The following is a 20,154-nucleotide window of genomic DNA, read 5'->3' on the forward strand; positions in this document are numbered from 1 at the left end:
CAAATTCCTAGAAACACACAAACTACCAAAACTGAAACAGGAAGATACATAAAATCTGAAAACAGAAAGAAATCAAATCAGTAATAAAAAAAAATCTCCCCCCAACACAAGAGTTCTGGGCCAGATGGTTTAACTGAATGAATTCTACCATCCATTTAAGAAAGAGGTAATATGTATTCTCCTCAAATTATTACGAAAAATAAAAAAGAAGGAAAACTTATAAATTCATCTAATGAGGCCATCATTACCCTGATACCAAAACGAGATGAAGCTTCCACTAAAACCGAAAACTGGCGGGGCGCCTGTGTGCCTCGGGGTGTTTACTGTCCAACTCTTAATTTCGGACTAGGACATTATCTTGCTGTGCGTGGGTTCGAGTCCCATGTTGGACCCTGCCATGACAGTGTGGGACATGGCCAGGATTCTCTCTCTCCCTGTCTCTCTGCCCCTCCCTCACTTTTATGTACTCTATCTAAGGAAAGAAATAAGCATTTAAAAAGATGTTTAAAAAATTTTTAAATAACACTGCAGCCCAATCACCTGATGGCTATGTATGACGAAATTCTTATTAAAATACCTTCAAATTAAAGTCAACAATACATTAATAGAATCATTTGCCATAATCAAGTGGGATATATTCCTAGGCTGCAAGGGTGGTTCCACATTCACAGATCAATCAACATGATGCACCACAGTAATAAGAGAAAGGATAAGAACAATACGATGCTTTCAACAGATGCGGGAAAACTATTTGACAAAATGTCACATCCATTCATGATAAAACCCCTCAGCAAAGTACATTGAGAGTCAACCTACCTGCACATAATAAAGGTCATCTAGGAAAAACCCACAGCTCATCTCATCCTCAATGGGGAAAAATTGAAAATTTTTCCTCCAAGGTCAGGGACAAAACAGGGATGACACGTCTCACACTGTTTTTCCACATAGTACGGGAAACCCTAACCACAGCACTCAGACAACAAAAAGAAATAAGAGGCATCCAAATCGGCAAGGAAGAAGTAGCGCTTTCACTATTTGGAACTGACATGATGTGTTCTATAAAAAACATGAAAGATTCCCTTAAAAATTGCTAGAATTGATATATGAATTCCACAAGTCACAATATACAGAAATCAAGCTACATAGATGTATTGCATTTCTAACACAAATCATGAATTAGCACAGAGAGAAAGTAAGGGATCCATCCCATTGACAGGCTCACAAATACCACAAGAAACCAGGAATAAACCTAACCAAAGAATTGAAAGACCTGTACTCTAAAGTCTATGAAACACTGACGAAAGAAATGGAAGAGGACACAAAGAAATGGACATACATTTCATGTTCATGGATGGGAAGCACAAAATACTGTTAAAATGTCTACACTTCTCAAAACAATCTACACATATAATGAAATCCCTATCACACTAACAAAAACATTTGTGACAGAACAAGAACAAATCATCTCAAAATTTGTATGGAATAACAAAAGTCCCCAAACAGCCAAAACAAACTTGAAGAAGAAAAGCAAAGCTGGAGACATCACAATTCCAGACTTCAGGTAATATTACAAAGCTGTACTGATCAGAACAGTATGGTACTGACAAAACAACAACAAAAAACCACAGAGGCATAGATCAATAGGAACGCAGAAATGAACTCACACCTATATGGTCAATTAATTCTCAACAAAGCAGGAAAGAACATCCACTGGAAAAAAAGATAGTCTTGGGACACAGGGGTGGCTCAGTCAACAAAGCGTGTGATTTTTAATTCAGCATAGGTTATGATCTCAGGGCAGTGCAGAGCATGGGTAGGATTCTCTGTCTCCATTTCTCTCTGCCCCTCTTCTGCATGCTCTCTCTCAAAAATAAGTAAATAAACTTTAAAAAAGGCTCCTCAACATATGGTTTTGGAAAAACTGGACAGCATCCTGCAAAACAAAACAAAAACAACAATGGACCACTTTCTTACAACGTACACAAAAATAAATCCAACATGGACAAAGACCTATATGTGAAACCGGAAACCATAAAAATCCCAGAGGATAACACGGGTAGTATCTTATTTGACATTGCCTGTGCAAATGTCTTTGTAGATATATCTCTAGAGGTAAGGGAAACGCAAGCAAAAATAATGAGACTTCATAAAAATTAAAACCTTCCGTCACCTAGGAAATAATCAACAAAACTAAAACACCTACAGAATGATATTTGCAAACGACATCAGATAAAGGGTTAGTGCCCAAAATATATACAGTTATACAGCACCCAAACAATGAGAAATCTGATTAAAAATGGGCAGAAGACACGAATGGACATTTCCCGAAGGAAGACATATACCTGGCCAAGAGACACATGAAAAAATACTCAACAATACTGATCTTCAGGGAAATACAATTCAAAAGTACAATGAGATAACACAACACATCTGTCACAATGACGAAAATCAATGAAGGATGAAACAGCAGGTGTTGCCAAGGAAGTGGGGAAAGAATAATCCTCTTGTACTGTGGGTAAGAACGCAAACTGGTGCAGCCAGTCTGGAAAACATTATGGAGATTTCTAAAAAAAAAAAAAACAAAACTGGAAATGCAAGTACCTTACGATCCAGCAATTTCACTACAAGGTATTTCCACAAAGAATACAAAATCTTCAAAGGGATACATGCACCACGATGTTTACAGCAGCATTTTCTACAACAGCCAAGTTACAGAAACTATCCAAGCATCCATCAACTGATGAATAAATTGAGATGTGGTCTATGGAATGTAATATTATTAGGCCGTAAAAACATGAAATCTTGTCATTTGCCATGAGCTTGATGGAGGGAGAGAATGTTATCCTGGGTGAAATAAGCCTTTCAGACAAAGACAAATACCCAATGATTTCACTAACACATGGAAATAAAACAAAACAAAGAGGGGGGGGGGCAGTGGCAAACAGACTCTGGGAAACAAACTGAGGGCTTCCAGAGCAAGGTGGGGAATGGGTGAAACAGCTGCTGGAGATTAAGAAGTGCACCTGGGATGAGCACCGGATGACGTGTGGAAGGGTTGCTCTATATTTTACACCTGAAACTAATATTACACTGTCTCTTCACTCACTGCAATTTAAATTAAAGATAACGTACGTTAATGACAGGTACCTACCAGGTTTTCTGTAGTTTGCAATCACTTAATTAGGTTGGAAAAATAACCATGAAACTTTTTAAAAAGCATGTATGATGTGGGGGACAGTTTGTGCCCTTACCTCGGTCACTGGTTCTAGCAGGACTCGGAAAATGGGTCCCAGCTCATTCTTCTAGGAGTTCCCAAGACGAGCATTTCATGTATTCATGTCCTAACGGAATGCAGCTCCTGTTCTTCTGAATTTCTGTCAGGGTTTCTTCCCGGAAACAAGCCTGAATCTGGAACAAACCATCGACTGCATCTTGAGGTGATGTCGTGGGACTCCGCAATCCACAAGACCTTTAGTAAAATATGTCTTGTTCAAATACTGTCCAGGAAGGGGAGGAATGAAACACAGGAACAGCCCAGAAAATGCAAGGGCCTGTGCATCTCAGCAACCAGCTTGCCCAGGGAAGCCACCCAGCGCCCATTCCTCAGCACTCAGTACAATAAGACAAATTCTCTCTGGCGACTCAGGAGATGCCAAGTTGCTACAAAGCTCCCAAGATCTCCCCTGGGGCGGGCGGCACAACCTGCTGGAAATGCAGCTCTGCTCTCTGTACTCAGGCAGCGGCAGAGGCCCTGAGTACTCTGGGAGCAATCAAAGCCCTTCCTGCTCTCAGGTGCCCTGGGTCAGAAAAGCCGATGGTGCGCCTTCTGCTGGCCATCACTGCCTGGGCAGAGGAACCAGCCTCTCCGGGTCTGTGGTGCTCGAGCTCTCTCTGTTGGCCATCATGGGAATTTTTGCAATGTGCAAGGCCCTGGTCACTCAGCTGAGACACTGAAGGTGCCTGGGCAACTAAACCTGTTCTCCACATTGGGAAAGGTTTTTTTTTATTTATTTTTATTTTTTTATTTTTTTTTAATTTTTTTTTTCTCAACGTTTTTATTTATTTTTGGGACAGAGAGAGACAGAGCATGAACGGGGGAGGGGCAGAGAGAGAGGGAGACACAGAATCGGAAACAGGCTCCAGGCTCTGAGCCATCAGCCCAGAGCCCGACGCGGGGCTCGAACTCACGGACCGCGAGATCGTGACCTGGCTGAAGTCGGACGCTCAACCGACTGCGCCACCCAGGCGCCCCAACATTGGGAAAGGTTTTAATGACAGGGCCTGGGACACAAAGAAATCTTTTCCTTCTTTCTTGTGAGTGAAGAAAGAAACCGAATTTATTAACGTAATGACATCACTTGTAATGGTTTAAGCAATGTTCACAGAAAAATAGACCGCCAATTTACACTTGCTGAGCAAGTGGTAATTGTGTTTACCACCAACATACTTAGGTTAGATAAAGAATGAACACCTTTGAGAGAGATACTGGCGACAGCTATGGAATGAATGAGTCCTAGGGATACAAGGGACAGCCAATGTAATGGAGTCAATCGTATAATAATACTGTTGCATGCTTTCACAGGATAGCTACACTTGTGCTTAAGTACAATATAATTCATAGACATATGGAATGACTACAATGTATGCCTAAAACTCATACAACAAATGTGTGAACAATATTTCAATTAAAAATAGACATCCTTTACACTATCTTTAATTTCTCCCTCTTTGCCAATAAACTATCCTTCCTGGGGCGCTTGGGTGGCTTAGTCGGTTAAGCGTCCGACTTTGATGCAAGTCGTGATCTTGCAGTCCATGAGTTTGAGCCCTGCGTCAGGGTCTGTCTTGAGAGCTCAGAGTCTCGAGCCTGCCTCAGATTCGGTATCTCCCACTCTCTCCCCCCTCCCCAGCTCAGGCTCTCTCAAAAAAAAGAGAAAAGAAACATTAAAAATGAAAAATAATTCCTAATTTGGGATCTGTGAAATTCCATTTATACCAGATTCTCTAACATCACCATCTTGATGTGGGGAGCTTACCTGAAAAGTCACTAATAATATCTTTGATGACACATATGTGACAAGGTCAGAATGAAACTTACAGGGAGCTATGAATCAGTTGTGAATTTACAGTATGTATCCTTGGCTAATATTTCCAATTAAATGTGCTTTAGGGACACAGATGGATGAAATAATGTCCAGCAGTCATATAGGTAAATATCCTATAGGACCATTATGCCTTCAATTACTAATTGCCATCTCTTCAGAATTAAAAGAAAGCTGGGACAAGAAAATGTCTTTGAATTTGATGTAAGAGAAGACTAGAGTGTTTTATAGTGTTCACCTACCTTCTGGAATCCTCAGATTAGTTGTGGACAGGAGGATAGCAACCCACGATTGGGATGCACACCACTAGTCCCGGAGGGAGGATATGGACCTTATTGTCAATTTTTTAAAATCAATATCAGCAGTCCACCTCTGCCAGGTACAGACTTCAGGACCTGGGGGCAACACGATGCCTGATGCCTGGGTTCAGAACTTGAGGAAGTCCAGCTAGTGGGGGAGGGGGGAAATCCAACAGGGCCTGGGGCAGTGAGAGAGGTGGCCACAGGACACCTCCCCACAGGGCAGACTTGGAGTATACCTGCCAAAGAGCAGCACAATCTCCCTCAAGACATCCCTCTCCATGACAGATCATGAGGCTGAGCCTCACAATTCCAGAAGAAATGAGGGATACCCATCTGTTCAATTCCAATGGCTTCTGCAGAGCTTGGAACCAGGGATGTTGGAGTCTTGGGGTCATGGAACTCTGGTACCCATGATACAAGCCCTTTCTTCCCCAGCACTCAGAGCCACCTCATACATCCCCTCTCCTCTGATGCATCTAACGCCCTCCACATACCTCGAGCAGGTGTCTACCTTCCTCTTTGTTCTTCCTCTTTGTCACTGTTTCTCTATAACCACATCTCTCTATGTTTCTTCCTTTCAGTCTTTAGGGAGTGGTGTAACATACGGTGCTAATCTTTATTCTTATACATGTGAATATCCAATTTTCCCAGCACCAGTTATTCAAGAGACTATCACTGCGTCATTTCCAAAGCACGACTGCAGCTGCACGAGAGGATTCCTGAGGCATATCCGAAGTGTCTCCCATACATTTGTCTGGAATTGGAACCCAAAGACTTATCCTGACTGACACCCTCCCTGGGGGCACCACTCAGCCCCTCAGGGAGACAACGGCACTCTTGTGGAATCAGTGCTTGGAGCCTCCTGGGACCTAACACTAACCGAAACCGTAACCCAAACCATATCCCTCAATCTACACTTAACCCTATCTCTAACCCTAACCCTGTACTTCACCTGAAACTTCGCATGGGCCCTCAATCAGCCCTCTAGGAAGATCATGAAACTGGAGTCGCTTCAGCCCTGGTGACTTCCCAGGACCGAACCCTAACCCTAGCTAAGGCTCTCTCCCCATGTGGAATAAATTTCAAATCTGACAACAGCACACACATGAGATCGACAATCAGTGCAAAAATACTCGGCATGGAACATGGAAATTCACCATGTCATTTGCAAAGCGCGACTGCAGCTGCATGAGAGGATTCCTGAGGCCTATGTGTAGGGCGGCCAAAACATTTTTCTAGCCTTGGAACCCAAAGCCTAATGCTGACCGGCACCCTCCTTTGTGTAGTGAGCTCAACCCTTCAGGGAGACAACTGGTCTACTGTGGGTTCAGTGCCTGGAGTCTCCTGGGACCTATCCCAAACCCTATCCATGACCCAAACCATAACCCTCACCCTACACCTAACCCTATCTAGCACACTAACTCTATAGCGGACTCACAGCCACACATTTTCCCTCACTTCACCTTCCATGGAATTAAAAACACTGGTGTCGCTTCAGCCCTGGCAACTTCCCTGGACCCAATCCTAAACCCAGCTAAGCCTCTCTTCCCATGGGATGCCAATTCCAAAGTCTGACAATACCACGCAGATGGGTTCAAGAATTGGTGCAGAAATACTCGGTATGGAGCGTGTAACATCACCATGTCGTTTCCAAAGCGTGACTGCATCTGCACAAGAGGATTCCTGAGGCCTACCCGAAGGATGGCCCATACATTCATCTGGCCTTGAAACCCAAAGACTAATCCTGACCAGCACCCTCCCTTGTGTCCCCCACTCAGCCCTTTGGGGAGACAAAGGCTCTGCTGTGGTGTCAGTGCCTGGAGCCTCCTGGGACCTGACACTAACCCTAAACATAACCCTAATCGTAACACTCACCCTACACTTAACCCATTCTCTAACACTAACCATACACTTGACGCGCACCCTCCCATGTGCCCTCATTTCAGCCCTTGAGGGAGATCACAAAACTGGAGTCGCTTGAGCCGGGTCTATTTCCCTGGACCAAATCCTAACCCTAGCTAAGAATCTCTCACCATGGGGACCCAATTCAAAAGTCTGACAACAGCCCACTCAAGGGTTCAAGAATCGGTGCAGAAATACTCGGCATGGAACGTGGAACATCAGTATGTCATTTTCTAAGGGTGACTGCAGCTGCAAGAGAGGTTTACCGAGGCCTACCCAAAGGGTGGCCCATATATATGTGTGGCCTAGAATCCAAAGGCTAATCATGACCGGTACCCTCCCTTGTGTCTTCCACTCAGCCCCTCGGGGAAACATCTGTACTACCTTGGGTTCAGTGTCTGGAGGCTCCTGAGACCTAAACCTAACAGAAACTCTAACCAGAACCCTCAGGTGAACCCAAACCCTATCTCGAACTCTAACCCTATACTCGAAGCGCACCGTCACATGGGCCCTCACTTCAGCCCTCCAGGAAGGTCACGAGACTGGTCTCGTCAACACTGGTGATGTCCCTGGATTGAACCCTAACCCTAGCTAAGGCTCTCTCCCCATGGGTACCCAATACCAAAGTATGACAACCCCACGTGCCTAGGGGCCTGAAGCGGTGCAAGATCACCCGGCATAGAACCTGGAACATCACTATCTTGTTTCTAAGCCCCACTGTAGCTGCCCCTGAGAATTCCTGAGGCCTACCCGACCAGTGGCCCATACAGTTGTCTGGATACTGAAACCAAAAATTAATCCTGACAAGCACGATCCACTGTGCCCTCACTCAGCCCGTCAGGGAGACAACTGCATTGCTGTGTGGTCAGCACTTGGATCCCCCTGGGAACTAACCCTAACCCTAACACTAGCCAGAAATCTCAACAGATCCCTAACCCTATCTCAATTCAAACCTGCTCATGACCTGCACTTTAGCAAGGACCCTCACTTCAACCCTCCATGGAGATCACGACAATGGATTCGCGTTGGCACTGGTGATGTCACTCAATCGAAACCTAAATTTAGCTAAGGTCTCTCCCCATGGGGACCCAATACCAAAGTCTGAAAACGCCACGTGTCTGGGTGCATGAAGCGATACAGAATCACTCGGCAAAAAAACTGGAACATCACCATGTCCTTTCAAAGGCCTGTCTGCAGCTGCCCAAGAGGATTCCTGAGGCCTCCCTGAAGGGTGACCCATACATTTGTCTGGCCTTGGAACTTAAAGACTAATCCTGACCGGCATCCTCCCTTGTGTACTCTACTCAGCCCTTCGGGGAGACAGTTGCTCTGATGTGGGGTCAGTGCCTGGAGTCTCCTGGGACACACCCTAACCCTAACCGTAATCCTAACCCTAGCCCTCAACCTGCTCCTAACCCTATCTATCACACTAACTCTTACAGCAGGCCCACAGCTGTGCATGTGCCGTCACCTCAGTCCTCCATGGAATTCATGATACTGGTGTCGCCTTAGCCCTGTCGATGTCCCTGGTCCGAACCCTAGCCGTAGCTATGGCTCTCTCCCCATGGGACCCAACTCCAAAGTCTGACTACAACACGCACACAGGTTCGAAAATAGGTGCAGAAACACTTGGCATGGAACCTGAGGGGCTCCCTGAGGGGAGAAAAGATAAAAAAAAAAAAAAGAATAAAAAAACATCAAAAGTACCAAAGACTGGATAGCACAAACAAATACCACCACAAAATCCAACGCTACAAGACACATAATGGCAATAATCTCATATCTGTGAGTACTCACTCTAAACGTCAATGGCATAGATGCTCCAATCAAAAGACACAAGGTAACAGGGTGGGGAAAAAAACAAGATCCATCTATATGCTGTTTACAAGAGACCCATATTAGACCTAAACTCACCTTCAGATTGAAAGTAAGGGGCTGCAGAACCATCTATCATGTTAATGATAGCCAAAGAAAGACAGAGTAGCCTTACTCATATCAGACAATCTAGACTTCAAAATAAAGACTGTAACAAGAGATGAATAAGTGTGTTGTATCTTAATTGAGGGGGTCTACCCACCAAGAAGACTTAACAATTGTAAACACTTATGCTCCCAATGTGAAAGCACCCAAAGATATGAATCAATTAATCACAAATATAAAGAAGCTCATTGATAATAAAACCATAATAGTATGGGACTTCAACACCCCATTATGACAACAGAAAGATCATTTAAACAGAAAATCAACAAACAAACAATGGATTTGAGTGAGACACTGGACCAGATGGACTTAACAGTTATATTCAGAACATTTCATCATAAAGCAGCAGAATGTACATTCTTCTCCAGGACACATGGAACGTCTGCAGAATAGATATCATACTGGAAAACAAATCAGCCCTCAACAAGTACAAAAAGTTCGAGATCATACCGTGCATATTATCAGACCACAATGCTATAAAATTCAAAAACAACCACAGGAAAAAATTTGGAAAGATAACAAACACTTGGAGACTAAAGAACATACTACTAAAGAATGAATGGTGCAATACAAGCTGGTGCAGCCACTCTGTAAACAGTATGGAGTTTCCTCAAAAAACTAAAAACAGAACTACCCTACGACCCAACAATTGCACTGCTAGGCATTTATTGAAGGGATACAGGTGTGCTGTTTTGAAGGGACACATGCACCACACCCATGATTATAGCAGCACTATCAACAATAGCCAAAGTATGGAAAGAGCCCAAATGTCCACCAATGGAAGAATGGATAAAGAAGTGATATAAATATATATAGATATAGATAGATATATAGATATATAGATATGTATAAGTGATATATATATCACTTATATATATAAGATATGCGAGATATATATATATATATATATATATATATATATATATATATATATATAATATATGTATCTCAAAAAGACTGAAATCTTGCCATTTGCAACTACGTGGTTAGAACTGTAAGGTATTATGTTAAGTGAAATTAGAGAAAGACAAAAATCATATGACTTCACTCACATGAGGACTTTAAGAGACAAAACATATGAACATAAGGGAAGGGAAACAAAAATAAAATAAAAACAGTGAGGGGGACAAAACAGAATGGACTCATAACTATGTAGGACAGACAGAGTGTTACTGGATGGGATGTGGGAGGGGGTTGGGCTAAATGGGTAAGGGGCATTAAGGAATATTCTCATGAAATCATTGTTGCACTATATGCTAACTAATTTGGATGTAAATTTTAAAACAAAAAATAAAATTAAAAAAAAGGAATGAATGGGTGAACCAAGAAGTTAAAGAGAAAATTAAAAAATACATGGAAGCCAACGAAGCGGATAACACCACACCCCTAAGCCTCTGGAATTCAGAAAAGGTTGTCATAAGAGGAAGTTTATAGCAATCCAGGCCTTCCAAAAGAGGTAAAAAGTCTCAGATACACAGCCCAACTTTATACCTTAAAGAGCTGGAAAGAGAACAACAAATAAAACCAAAACCAGCAGAAGACAAGAAATGATAAAGATTACAGCAAAAATCAATGCTATCGAAACTGAAGACAAAAACAATAACACACACAGAAAAAAAAAACAACAACAAATAACCACCCTCCACCCACACACAAAAGAGTAGAACAGATCAATGAAACCAGAAGCTTGTTCTTTGAAATAATTAATAACATTGATAAACCACTAGCCAGTTGGATCAAAAAAGGAACCAAAGAAATAAAATCACGAATGAAAGAGGAGAGGTCACAACCAACACAGCAGAAATACAAATAATAAGAGAATATTATCAGCAAATATATGCCAATAAAATGGACAATCTGGAAGAAACAGACAAATTCCTAGAAATATATAAACTAACAAAACTGAAACAGGAAGAAATAGAAAATTTGAACAGACCCATAACCAGTAAAGACATTGAATTAGTAATCAAAAATTTCCCAAGAAAAAGAGCTTAGGGCCAGATGGCTTTCCAGGGGAATTCTACCAAACATTTAAGGAAGAGTTAACACCGATGCTCTTGAAGCTGTCCCAAAAAAAGAAATGGAAGGAAAACTTCCAAACGTTTTCTCTGAATCCAGCATTACCTTGATTCCAAAACCAGAAAAAGACCCACTAAAAAGGAGATGTATACACAAATTTTCATGATGAACATGGATACAAAAATCTTCCACAAGATATGAACCAACCCGATCCAACAATACATTTAAACGTTACTCACCACGACCAAGTGGGATTAATACCTGGAATGCAAATCGGGTTCAATATCCACAAAACAATCAATGTGACTTATCACATCGATAAAAGAAAGGACAAGAACAACATGATCCTCTCAATAGATGCAGAGAAAGCATTTGACAAAATACAGCATCCTTTCTTGATAAAATCCCTCAAGAACGTAGGGATAGAAGGATCATACCTCGAGATCACAAAAGGCATATATGAAAGACCCGAAGCTAATATCATCCTCAAAGGGGCAAAACTGAGAGCTTTCCTCCTAAGGTCAGGCACAAGACAAGCATGTCCACTCTCGCCACTGGCATTCAACATACTATTGGAAGTCTTAGCCTCAGCAATCAAATAACACAAAGAAATAAAAGGCATCCAAATCGTCCAGGAGGAGCTCAACCTTTCACTCTTCATAGATGGCATGAAACTCTATGTGGAAAACCCACAATAGTCAACAAAAAACTGCTAGAAATAATACAGGAATTTAGCAAACTGGCAGGATATAAAATCAATGCACAGAAATCAGTTACATTCCTACGCACCAACAATGAAGCCAGAGAAATGGGATCAGGGGATCGATCCCATTTAAAATTGCACCAAAACCCATAAAATACCTAGGAATAAATCTAACCAAATAGTTGAAAAATCTATACACTGAAAACTATAGAAAGCTTATGAAAGCAACTGCAGATGGCAAACACACAGAAAAGACAAACATTGCATGCTCCTGGATAGGAGAACAAATAGTGTTAAAATGTCAATAGTACCCAGAACAATCTACATAGTCAACACAATACCTATCAAAATAACACCATCATTCTTCACAGAGCTACAACAAAGAATCCTACAATATGTATGGAACCAGAAAAGACCCTGAATAGCCAAAGCTATCTTGAAAAAGAAAACCAAAGAAGGAGGCATCACAATCCTGGACTTCAAGCTGTATTACAAAGCAGTAATCACCAAGACAGTATGCTCTTGGCACAAGAACAGACACTCAGATGAGTGGAAGAGAATAGGAACACAGAAATGGACCCAGAAACGTACGGCCAAGTAATCTTTGACAAAAAGGATAGACTATCCAATGGAATAAATACAGTCTCCTCAGCAAGAGTGCTGGGAAAACTGGACAGCGACATACAGAAGAATGAGTCTGGACCACTTTCTCACACTCAAAATGGACGAAAGACACTCAAAATGGATGAAAGACCTAAATTTAACATAGGAAGCCATCAAAACCCTCGAGGAGAAAGCTGGCAGAAACCTCTTTGATGTTTGCTTCCACAACTTCTTAGTCAACAAGTCTCCAGAGGCAAGGGAAACAAAAGCAAAAATGAATGATTAGGACCTCATCAAAATAAAAAGCTTCTGCACAGTGAAGGAAACAATCAGCAAAACTAAAAGGCAACCAACAGAATGGGAGAAGATATTTGCAAACGACATATGAGATAAAGGATTAGTATGCAAAATCTATAAAGAACATATCAAACTCAACACCCAAAAAAACAAGTAATCCAGTGTAGAAATGAGCCAAGACATGAGCAAACACTTTCCAAGGATGACATCCAGATGGCCAAATTAAACATGAAAAAATGCTCAACATCACTCATCATCATGGAAGTACAAATCAAAAACACAATGAGATAACACCTCACCCCTGTGAGAATGGCTAACACTAACAACTCAGGCAACAACAGATGTTGGCGAGGAAGCGGAGAAAGAGGAACTCTTGCACTGCTGGCGGGAATGCAAACTGGCACAGTCACTCTGGAAACCAGTAAGTAGGTTTCTCACAAATTGAAAAAGAGGACTACCCTACAACCCAGCAGTTGCACTACTAGGTATTTATCCAAATGATACAGATGTGCTATTTCGAAGGGAAAGGTGAACCCCAAAGTAATAGAAGCACCATCAACAACAGCTAAAGTATAGAAAAAAACGCAAATGTCCATCGATGGATGAATGGATAAAGAAGATGTGGTGTATACACACACACACACACACACACACACACACACACACACACACTAGAGTATTGCTTAGCAATCCAAAAGAATAAAATGTTGCCATTTAACCTGCATGGATGGAACTAGAGGGTATTATGCTAAGCGAATTTAGTCAGAGAAAGACAAATATTATAGGACCTCACACATATGAGGACTTTAAGATACAAAACAGATGAATATAAGGGATGGGAAGCAAAATAATATAAAAACATGGAGGGGGACAAAAACATTAAAAAAAACCTCTTAAATGTGGAGAATAAACAGGGTTACTGGAAGGACTGTGGGAGGGCTGATGTGCTAAATGGGTAAGGGACTTTAAGTAATCTACTACTGAGATCATTGTTCCACATTATGCTAACTTGGATGTAAATTTTAAAAATAAATTAACTAAAGATGAAAAAAAATTAACCCAGTTAATAAAAGATATCCCAACAGAATATTGTTGAAAAGGTATCAGTCATGAGTCCCCACTAAGGTTTGTACCTAAGTGGCTTTCTTAATTTCCCTAGTTTGTCATAAATACGGACAGTGCGCTCTGACACAAATCTGCTCTTGCCCTGCCTCAAGGTGAGCAGAAAGAATATATTCACCTTTGACTTGGCTTGTTAAAAAGAAAAGAGAAAAGCAAATTCATTTAACATAAGCAAGTTTTACTCATGATGCAAAATCTGCTTGACTACTTTGGACATAATGTATTGCATTTGTTTATGGCTGACTTTGCCTAAATTAGTGAATCTATTTAAATGACCAAATATTGCACATTTCACTTAGTTGCAAACACACACACACACACACACACACACACACACACACACAAATAGCATGAAATAAAAGTGAATAGGATATAACATAAATGCAGTAAGGACATAAAAGATTAGTTTTCCTATAAAACATAAAATAACTGCTTTGGCAACAGTTTTCCATTTGATAACTTCACAAGCAAATTTATATTCACTTCCAATTTATTAGCCATTTTTAGAAATACTATGTTTAATGATAACTCTAAATACAAATGGAATTATTTTTCAGAAAGAGGGAAACATTTTTTTCTCCTTAGTATATTAATTAAGCTGAAAACTGAAAGGATATCAGTTTTGTAAAAGACAATCCCAACAGACAACATTGTTGGTATCTGAACCATCATGTCAGTAAAAGTACAGTCAGTGAGGCTGTATCCTTGACTGAAAATCATGCACCATTTGTGGAGGGAACACCAGAAACTCTCCTCCAACATGATGATTGTCATTCAGGAGCTGTATTTTTTTTTTTTTTGATGAAATGGCATGTTCAAACTATCTTTATCATGACTCCAGTCTCTGGTTTTTTAAGTCCAGGTCAGTTTTAAAATGGTCTTAATTCATTTGCCTTGGGTAACTTCTCTTAATCCTGAATACCCAAGTAAAAGAGACCTGAAATCAATTTTTTGATCATTAAAGAAAATAAGTCTACCAAAACGACATATACCAAACCTTACTAGCTATGATAGTATGCGTATCTCTTCCAAGTTACTAAAAGATTACTGCTTGTATTCAGCTTAATGGTCAACCTGGCATTTCATGGGAGCCTAGGGAAACAACAGTAATGTATTTTTGGAATTTCAGGCTATTTCTTTGTTTCAATCAGCAGTCACTATAAATATGTTATGGTCTACAGATTTATTCTAGACCTATTTTCTATGTTTAAGTTTATATTTGAGAGAGAGAGAAAGAGCATGAGCCAGGGAGGGGCAGAGAGAGGGAACACAGAATCGCAATCAGGCTCCAGGCTCCCAACTGCCAGCACAGAGCCCAACATGGAGCTCAAAGTCACGAACAGTGAGATCATGACCTGTGCCAAAGTCAGATGATTACCCAACGGAGCCACACAGATACCCGAAGACCTATTTTAAATTTCCAAATATCAGACTCCAAAAGTACTATTATCTAAGCCTTTAGCTCATTCACAAGTTGCAATGACTTTGAACAAAAGTAATTTTGATAAGATGCGCTAGTCTTCTATTTTTAGGAGCTACACAGACATAGAAGCAGAAAACCAACAGCTTCCTCATACACAACTTAAGAATCATCTCTACACCACTGATGCCAATTTAAAACAACCATTATATGGCCACTTGATCAACATTCATAAGGTCATGGCAATGGTTTGGAAATGCCAAATGAAACCAGAGCTCAACACGTGTAAGGAGTCATACCATGACCCTTAGGATTTCCATCTACATGTCCAAATGACAACTATTAACAGCTGCTTTCCTGTCAATTTAATGATGGCACAACTTGCATGAATGCAAATATAACATACTTTTTAAAACAAAGATCATTCTGAAATAGACAATCTATGCAGAAAAACCCTAAGTTCTATTTCAAACAATCAGCTGCACCCAAAGAAAGAACGATACTCTCTTAACTATAAATAACTGACTTTCAAAATGTACAACTTGTTTTCACCAATACAGCTCAGTCATGTTACCAAGAACACATGGTAAACTCTTACAACAAAGGCAATGACCTTTTCCTCTATATTGTAGGAAAAAAATAACCGCTATTATCTTGACATTATGAATTCATTGTATAATTCAGACCTGTTACAAAGGAAACAAACTCACTCAGTATTCTTACTGGCTAAATTTTGCAAAGGGAAGAATACGTTTATATAATCATTAAGGATAACAGAAATTACAGCAGTAAAAAATCAAAGGATGTGAGAATGAAATTCAACCTGTGGGTATAATTACTCAGATACTAAACTTAATCCCATTTCCTGAATTGTTACACCAGCTTTACACGTACAATTGCTTATATTATACCAGGCTGAAGTATGGCTTTTCCCCGTTCATCTTGGGGACATATGGTAGATGAAAGAAAGTGGGCTTTGGAGCCCATAAGAACAAAGTTATCCAAAGGACAGCACTTACTAGTACTGTGATCTCAGAAACATGACCTACTCTCTTTTGAGCTTCAGATTGTTGATTTTCAAAATGAAAATAATCATACTTACCTCACCTGGAGGTTATGATGTCCGTGCTGAAGATGTAATTCCAGTGCCAGCCAGGAACTTGGAGTATAGAGATAGAGGGAAGATGAAAGTCTATACAAATAAATAGAGTTATAACTTGAGCTAAGGGCAAACTGGGATTAGCACTGTGTGAGCAAATAACGGGCACAAGGGCATAGAGGAAAAAAGAAAAACCCATGTAGGTAGTGACTAGGTACAACAGACAGAAACCTGTTATGGAATGGATTTGCCCCCCAAAACCATACATTGAAGTCCTAACTACCCATGGGACTGTACTTGGATACCAGATCTTGAAAGGTAAAGTGGAGGTCGAATGAGCTCATTTGTGGGGAGGGACTCTAGTCTGATAACCGGTGTCCTATAGGAAGAGAGTGGGCAACTACACACACAGAAGGAAGACCACATGAAGACAGTGGAAAGGAGGCCATCCACCAGTCATGGAGAGAGGACACCCACCCTGGCCACACCTTGATCTGAAGTGTGAGAAAATAAATAAATCAATTTCTGTTGCTTAAGCCACCCAGTCTGTGGTACATTGTGATGGCGGACCCAGCAAAATAATAAGAAATCCTAATATTTACTTGCTCAGCAAATGGTGTGTGAGCCTTTGAAGGAGTTGGGCACTATTCGAGGGCCCTAAGGAACCAGCCCTAAACAAAGCTAGTTTGGTCTTTGGATCCCATGGAGCCAACAATCTGGCAGGGACTACATTAGGCCACATCCAGCAAGCAAGAAAGAAAAACAGATGGTGCCAAGGGCCAGGAAGAAAAAGAATGCAGGAAAGGGATATGGGGTGTTCAGGTCGGAGAAGGAACAGTTTTCAGTTTTACATAGAGAGCAAGCAGAGACTCCACTGAGCAGGTGATGTCAGAGCAAGGTTATGACGGAAATGAGGGAGTATGTCTTGTTGGCACGTGGAAGTATATCCCCGACAGAGAGAGGCAAAGTGAGTGCAAAGACCTGAAGCAGGAGTATGTGCCTCACAATCTCAGGGAACAGGGAGGGGCCAGTGTGGCAGGAGCCCAGTAAAAAAGGGGAGGGGAATAGGAGAGGCCTACAGGGAGGTAGCAGAGTCTGGGGAGGGCAGCACCTGTGTGGTGCACAGCTGGAGTCAGGTGTCTGGAGACATGAACAGCTGTGGGCAGCGCATAAAGACTTAGAGGCCCCAGATGCTGGCATATAGAAGCCTGAGGCTAGCTGAGATCACCACAGAGTAAGGGCGGATGGAAAGCAGATGGGGGACAGGAAGAAGACGAGGACCTACCAACACAGACACTGGTGAGCAGTGGCCCAGACGGTGGGAGGAGGAAGGAAGTAATTTTTAAAGAAAGGGGGTAATCAAGTGAGACCGTAAAATGGTGCCACGTAATCCACATACTGAAGTTTGAGACTTCACTGTGACCTTCAGCGATGTGTGTCATCCATTAAAGAGATGAGAAGTAGGGACGAGTGGGAGAGGAAGCCCATTCAGACTCAGCTGACAGAGAAACAAGGGAAGTTCTGCAGGCACCGGCACGTGCACTGCTAGGCATAGGAAGACAAAGCAGGTGGTGCTGGATGGGAAGTGATTGCTCCCCGTGGGCCGGGAGAAACAGCTGCAGGTGCACAGGAAACACTAATGCTAGTATGTGCAACATGAAATATTTGTACTTGCTTAAGCTCTATCAGAGCAGATAACCATGGATAGTTAACCATTAGATAAAAATAACCTAACTGTAAAGTCAATATCAAACCAATTGTTGACCCAACACAGATAGGCAATCAAGGAAAGATGAAACGAAGTAAAAGGAACTCGGTGAACACAAACCCCACCTGTTTACCAGTAAAATCATCTCTAGCATTTCTAGTTTTAGAGGCCCCGCCTGCCTAGGGACAATCATAAAATGGCCATGGTATCCTGACCGTGGAAAAGTAGCATAATCACTTGTTACCTAAATAGTGACTCATTTGAATGGCCACACGAGGGTTTTACTGTCTCTTCCAATCGGTGAAATGGACCATTCCGTGAAGAGGTGGATATATGGCAAGAAGACAAGTAGACTGATGGAGCTGCTTTAAAATGTTTTTTTCTTCACTGTTTTTTTTGAGAGAGAGAGAGAGAGACAGACAGACAGAACACACGTGGGGAAGGGGCAGACAGAAAGTGAGACACAGTATTTGAAGCAGGCTCCATGTTCAGAGTCATCAGCACAGAGGTAAACCAAGGGTTTGAAACCACAAACCGTGAGACTATGACCTGAAGTGGGAAACTTAATCCACTGAGAGGCCGAGGCAGTGCAAAATACGTCTGGCCTAAAAGGAACATCAAGGCTACATCGCCGATGAAGGGATGCAGAAGGGGCACATGCATGATCACCTCCCGTGCCAAGGTGTGGGAAAGAACATGAGTGACACCTGTCCATCACAGAGACAGTGGCGCAATGGTGACCCCCTCCCTTGATGTGGGAGGGCGCAAGTGTTAACCCCCTCCTGTCCTAAGGGGGGGAAAGATAATGCTTGAAAACCTTTCATACCCAGGGTGGAGGAAGTACTACCTAAGCCTTACCCTACCCCTTATGTCAGTGCCAACCCTAACACTTACCTTAAGAGATGTGTGTTTCTTCAGCTGTGAAAGTGAAAGAACCATTCGTGAAATATCACATTTAATAGTGACACCACTACTCTCTCCCTAAAAGGTGGCACTGTGCATGGGTGACCATCTCACACACCAAGCAGGGGCAAGGCAGAATCCTGAACCACCTCTGGCGTCAAGTGGGGTGGGGCACATGTTTGAACGCCCTCCGTGCTGAGGGGGGTTATGTGCATGTGTGAACACCCTTCCCACCGAGGTGACTGGGGCCAAGCATGAACACTGTCCCTTGCTGAGGGAGGGTTGTGTGCCTGTACAAATGGTCTGCCTCACAGAGCAGGGGCTGTGGTCATGCTTGGACCCCCTTTGGCAAGGAGGGGGGACTTTGCACATGCGTGAACAGCATCCTGGCAAGGGGAGCGGGGAGCATACGTCAACGCCCTCCCTGGCCGCATTTCTTCAGCTGTGTTTCTTCATCTGTGAAAGTGAAAAGAACCATTCATGAAATATCACATTCAATAGTGACATCAGTACTTCCTCCCTGAGGGGTGGCGCTGTGCATGGGTGACCGACTCACATGCTGACAGGGAGCCAGGCGGAAGCCTGAACCACCTCCTGTGCTAAGTGGGGCAGGGCGCATGCACCAACGACCTCCCTGGCTGAGGTGGTGGTTCTGTGCATGCCTGAACACCCTTCCTTGCCCAGGGGAGGGGGGCGCATGTGCAAATGCCTTCCCTCATTGAGGGGAGCTGTGTGCATGCGTGAACATACACCAGTAAGGGGGGCTGTGCGCATGCCTGTACTGCCTCCTGTGGTAGTGTGTAAGGAGCATGCATGCATGCCCTCCCTCACTGATGGGGATTGTGCTCATGTGGAAACGCCCTACCTCTTGGAGCAGGAGTTTTGTGCATGTGTGAACACTCTTCCGCCAGTAGGGAGAGCTGTGCACATGTGTGAACAGCACCCAGGGGTATGGGTGGGGCCTACGTGCGAATGGCATCCCTCCCCTAGCCGG

General features: G+C 42.4%; 1 long non-coding RNA gene across 1 annotated transcript in view; it reads right to left on the reverse strand.

The window, feature by feature from the left end:
- The window catches only part of LOC147573937 (uncharacterized), a 51,239-nt gene extending 34,273 nt beyond the window's left edge, over positions 1–16,966 (reverse strand). The window contains exons 1-2 of the long non-coding RNA XR_015245120.1: positions 16,553–16,966; positions 3,252–3,408 (exon numbers count right to left, since the gene is read on the reverse strand). This is a non-coding gene — a long non-coding RNA (uncharacterized LOC147573937). The remainder of the gene's footprint in view (positions 1–3,251; positions 3,409–16,552) is intronic.
- Positions 16,967–20,154: the final 3,188 nt, after the last annotated feature.

Source organism: Puma concolor, chromosome E2 (assembly GCF_028749965.1).
Source record: "Puma concolor isolate L17-30 chromosome E2, mPumCon1.1.hap2, whole genome shotgun sequence".
Lineage (NCBI taxonomy): Eukaryota > Metazoa > Chordata > Mammalia > Carnivora > Felidae > Puma > Puma concolor.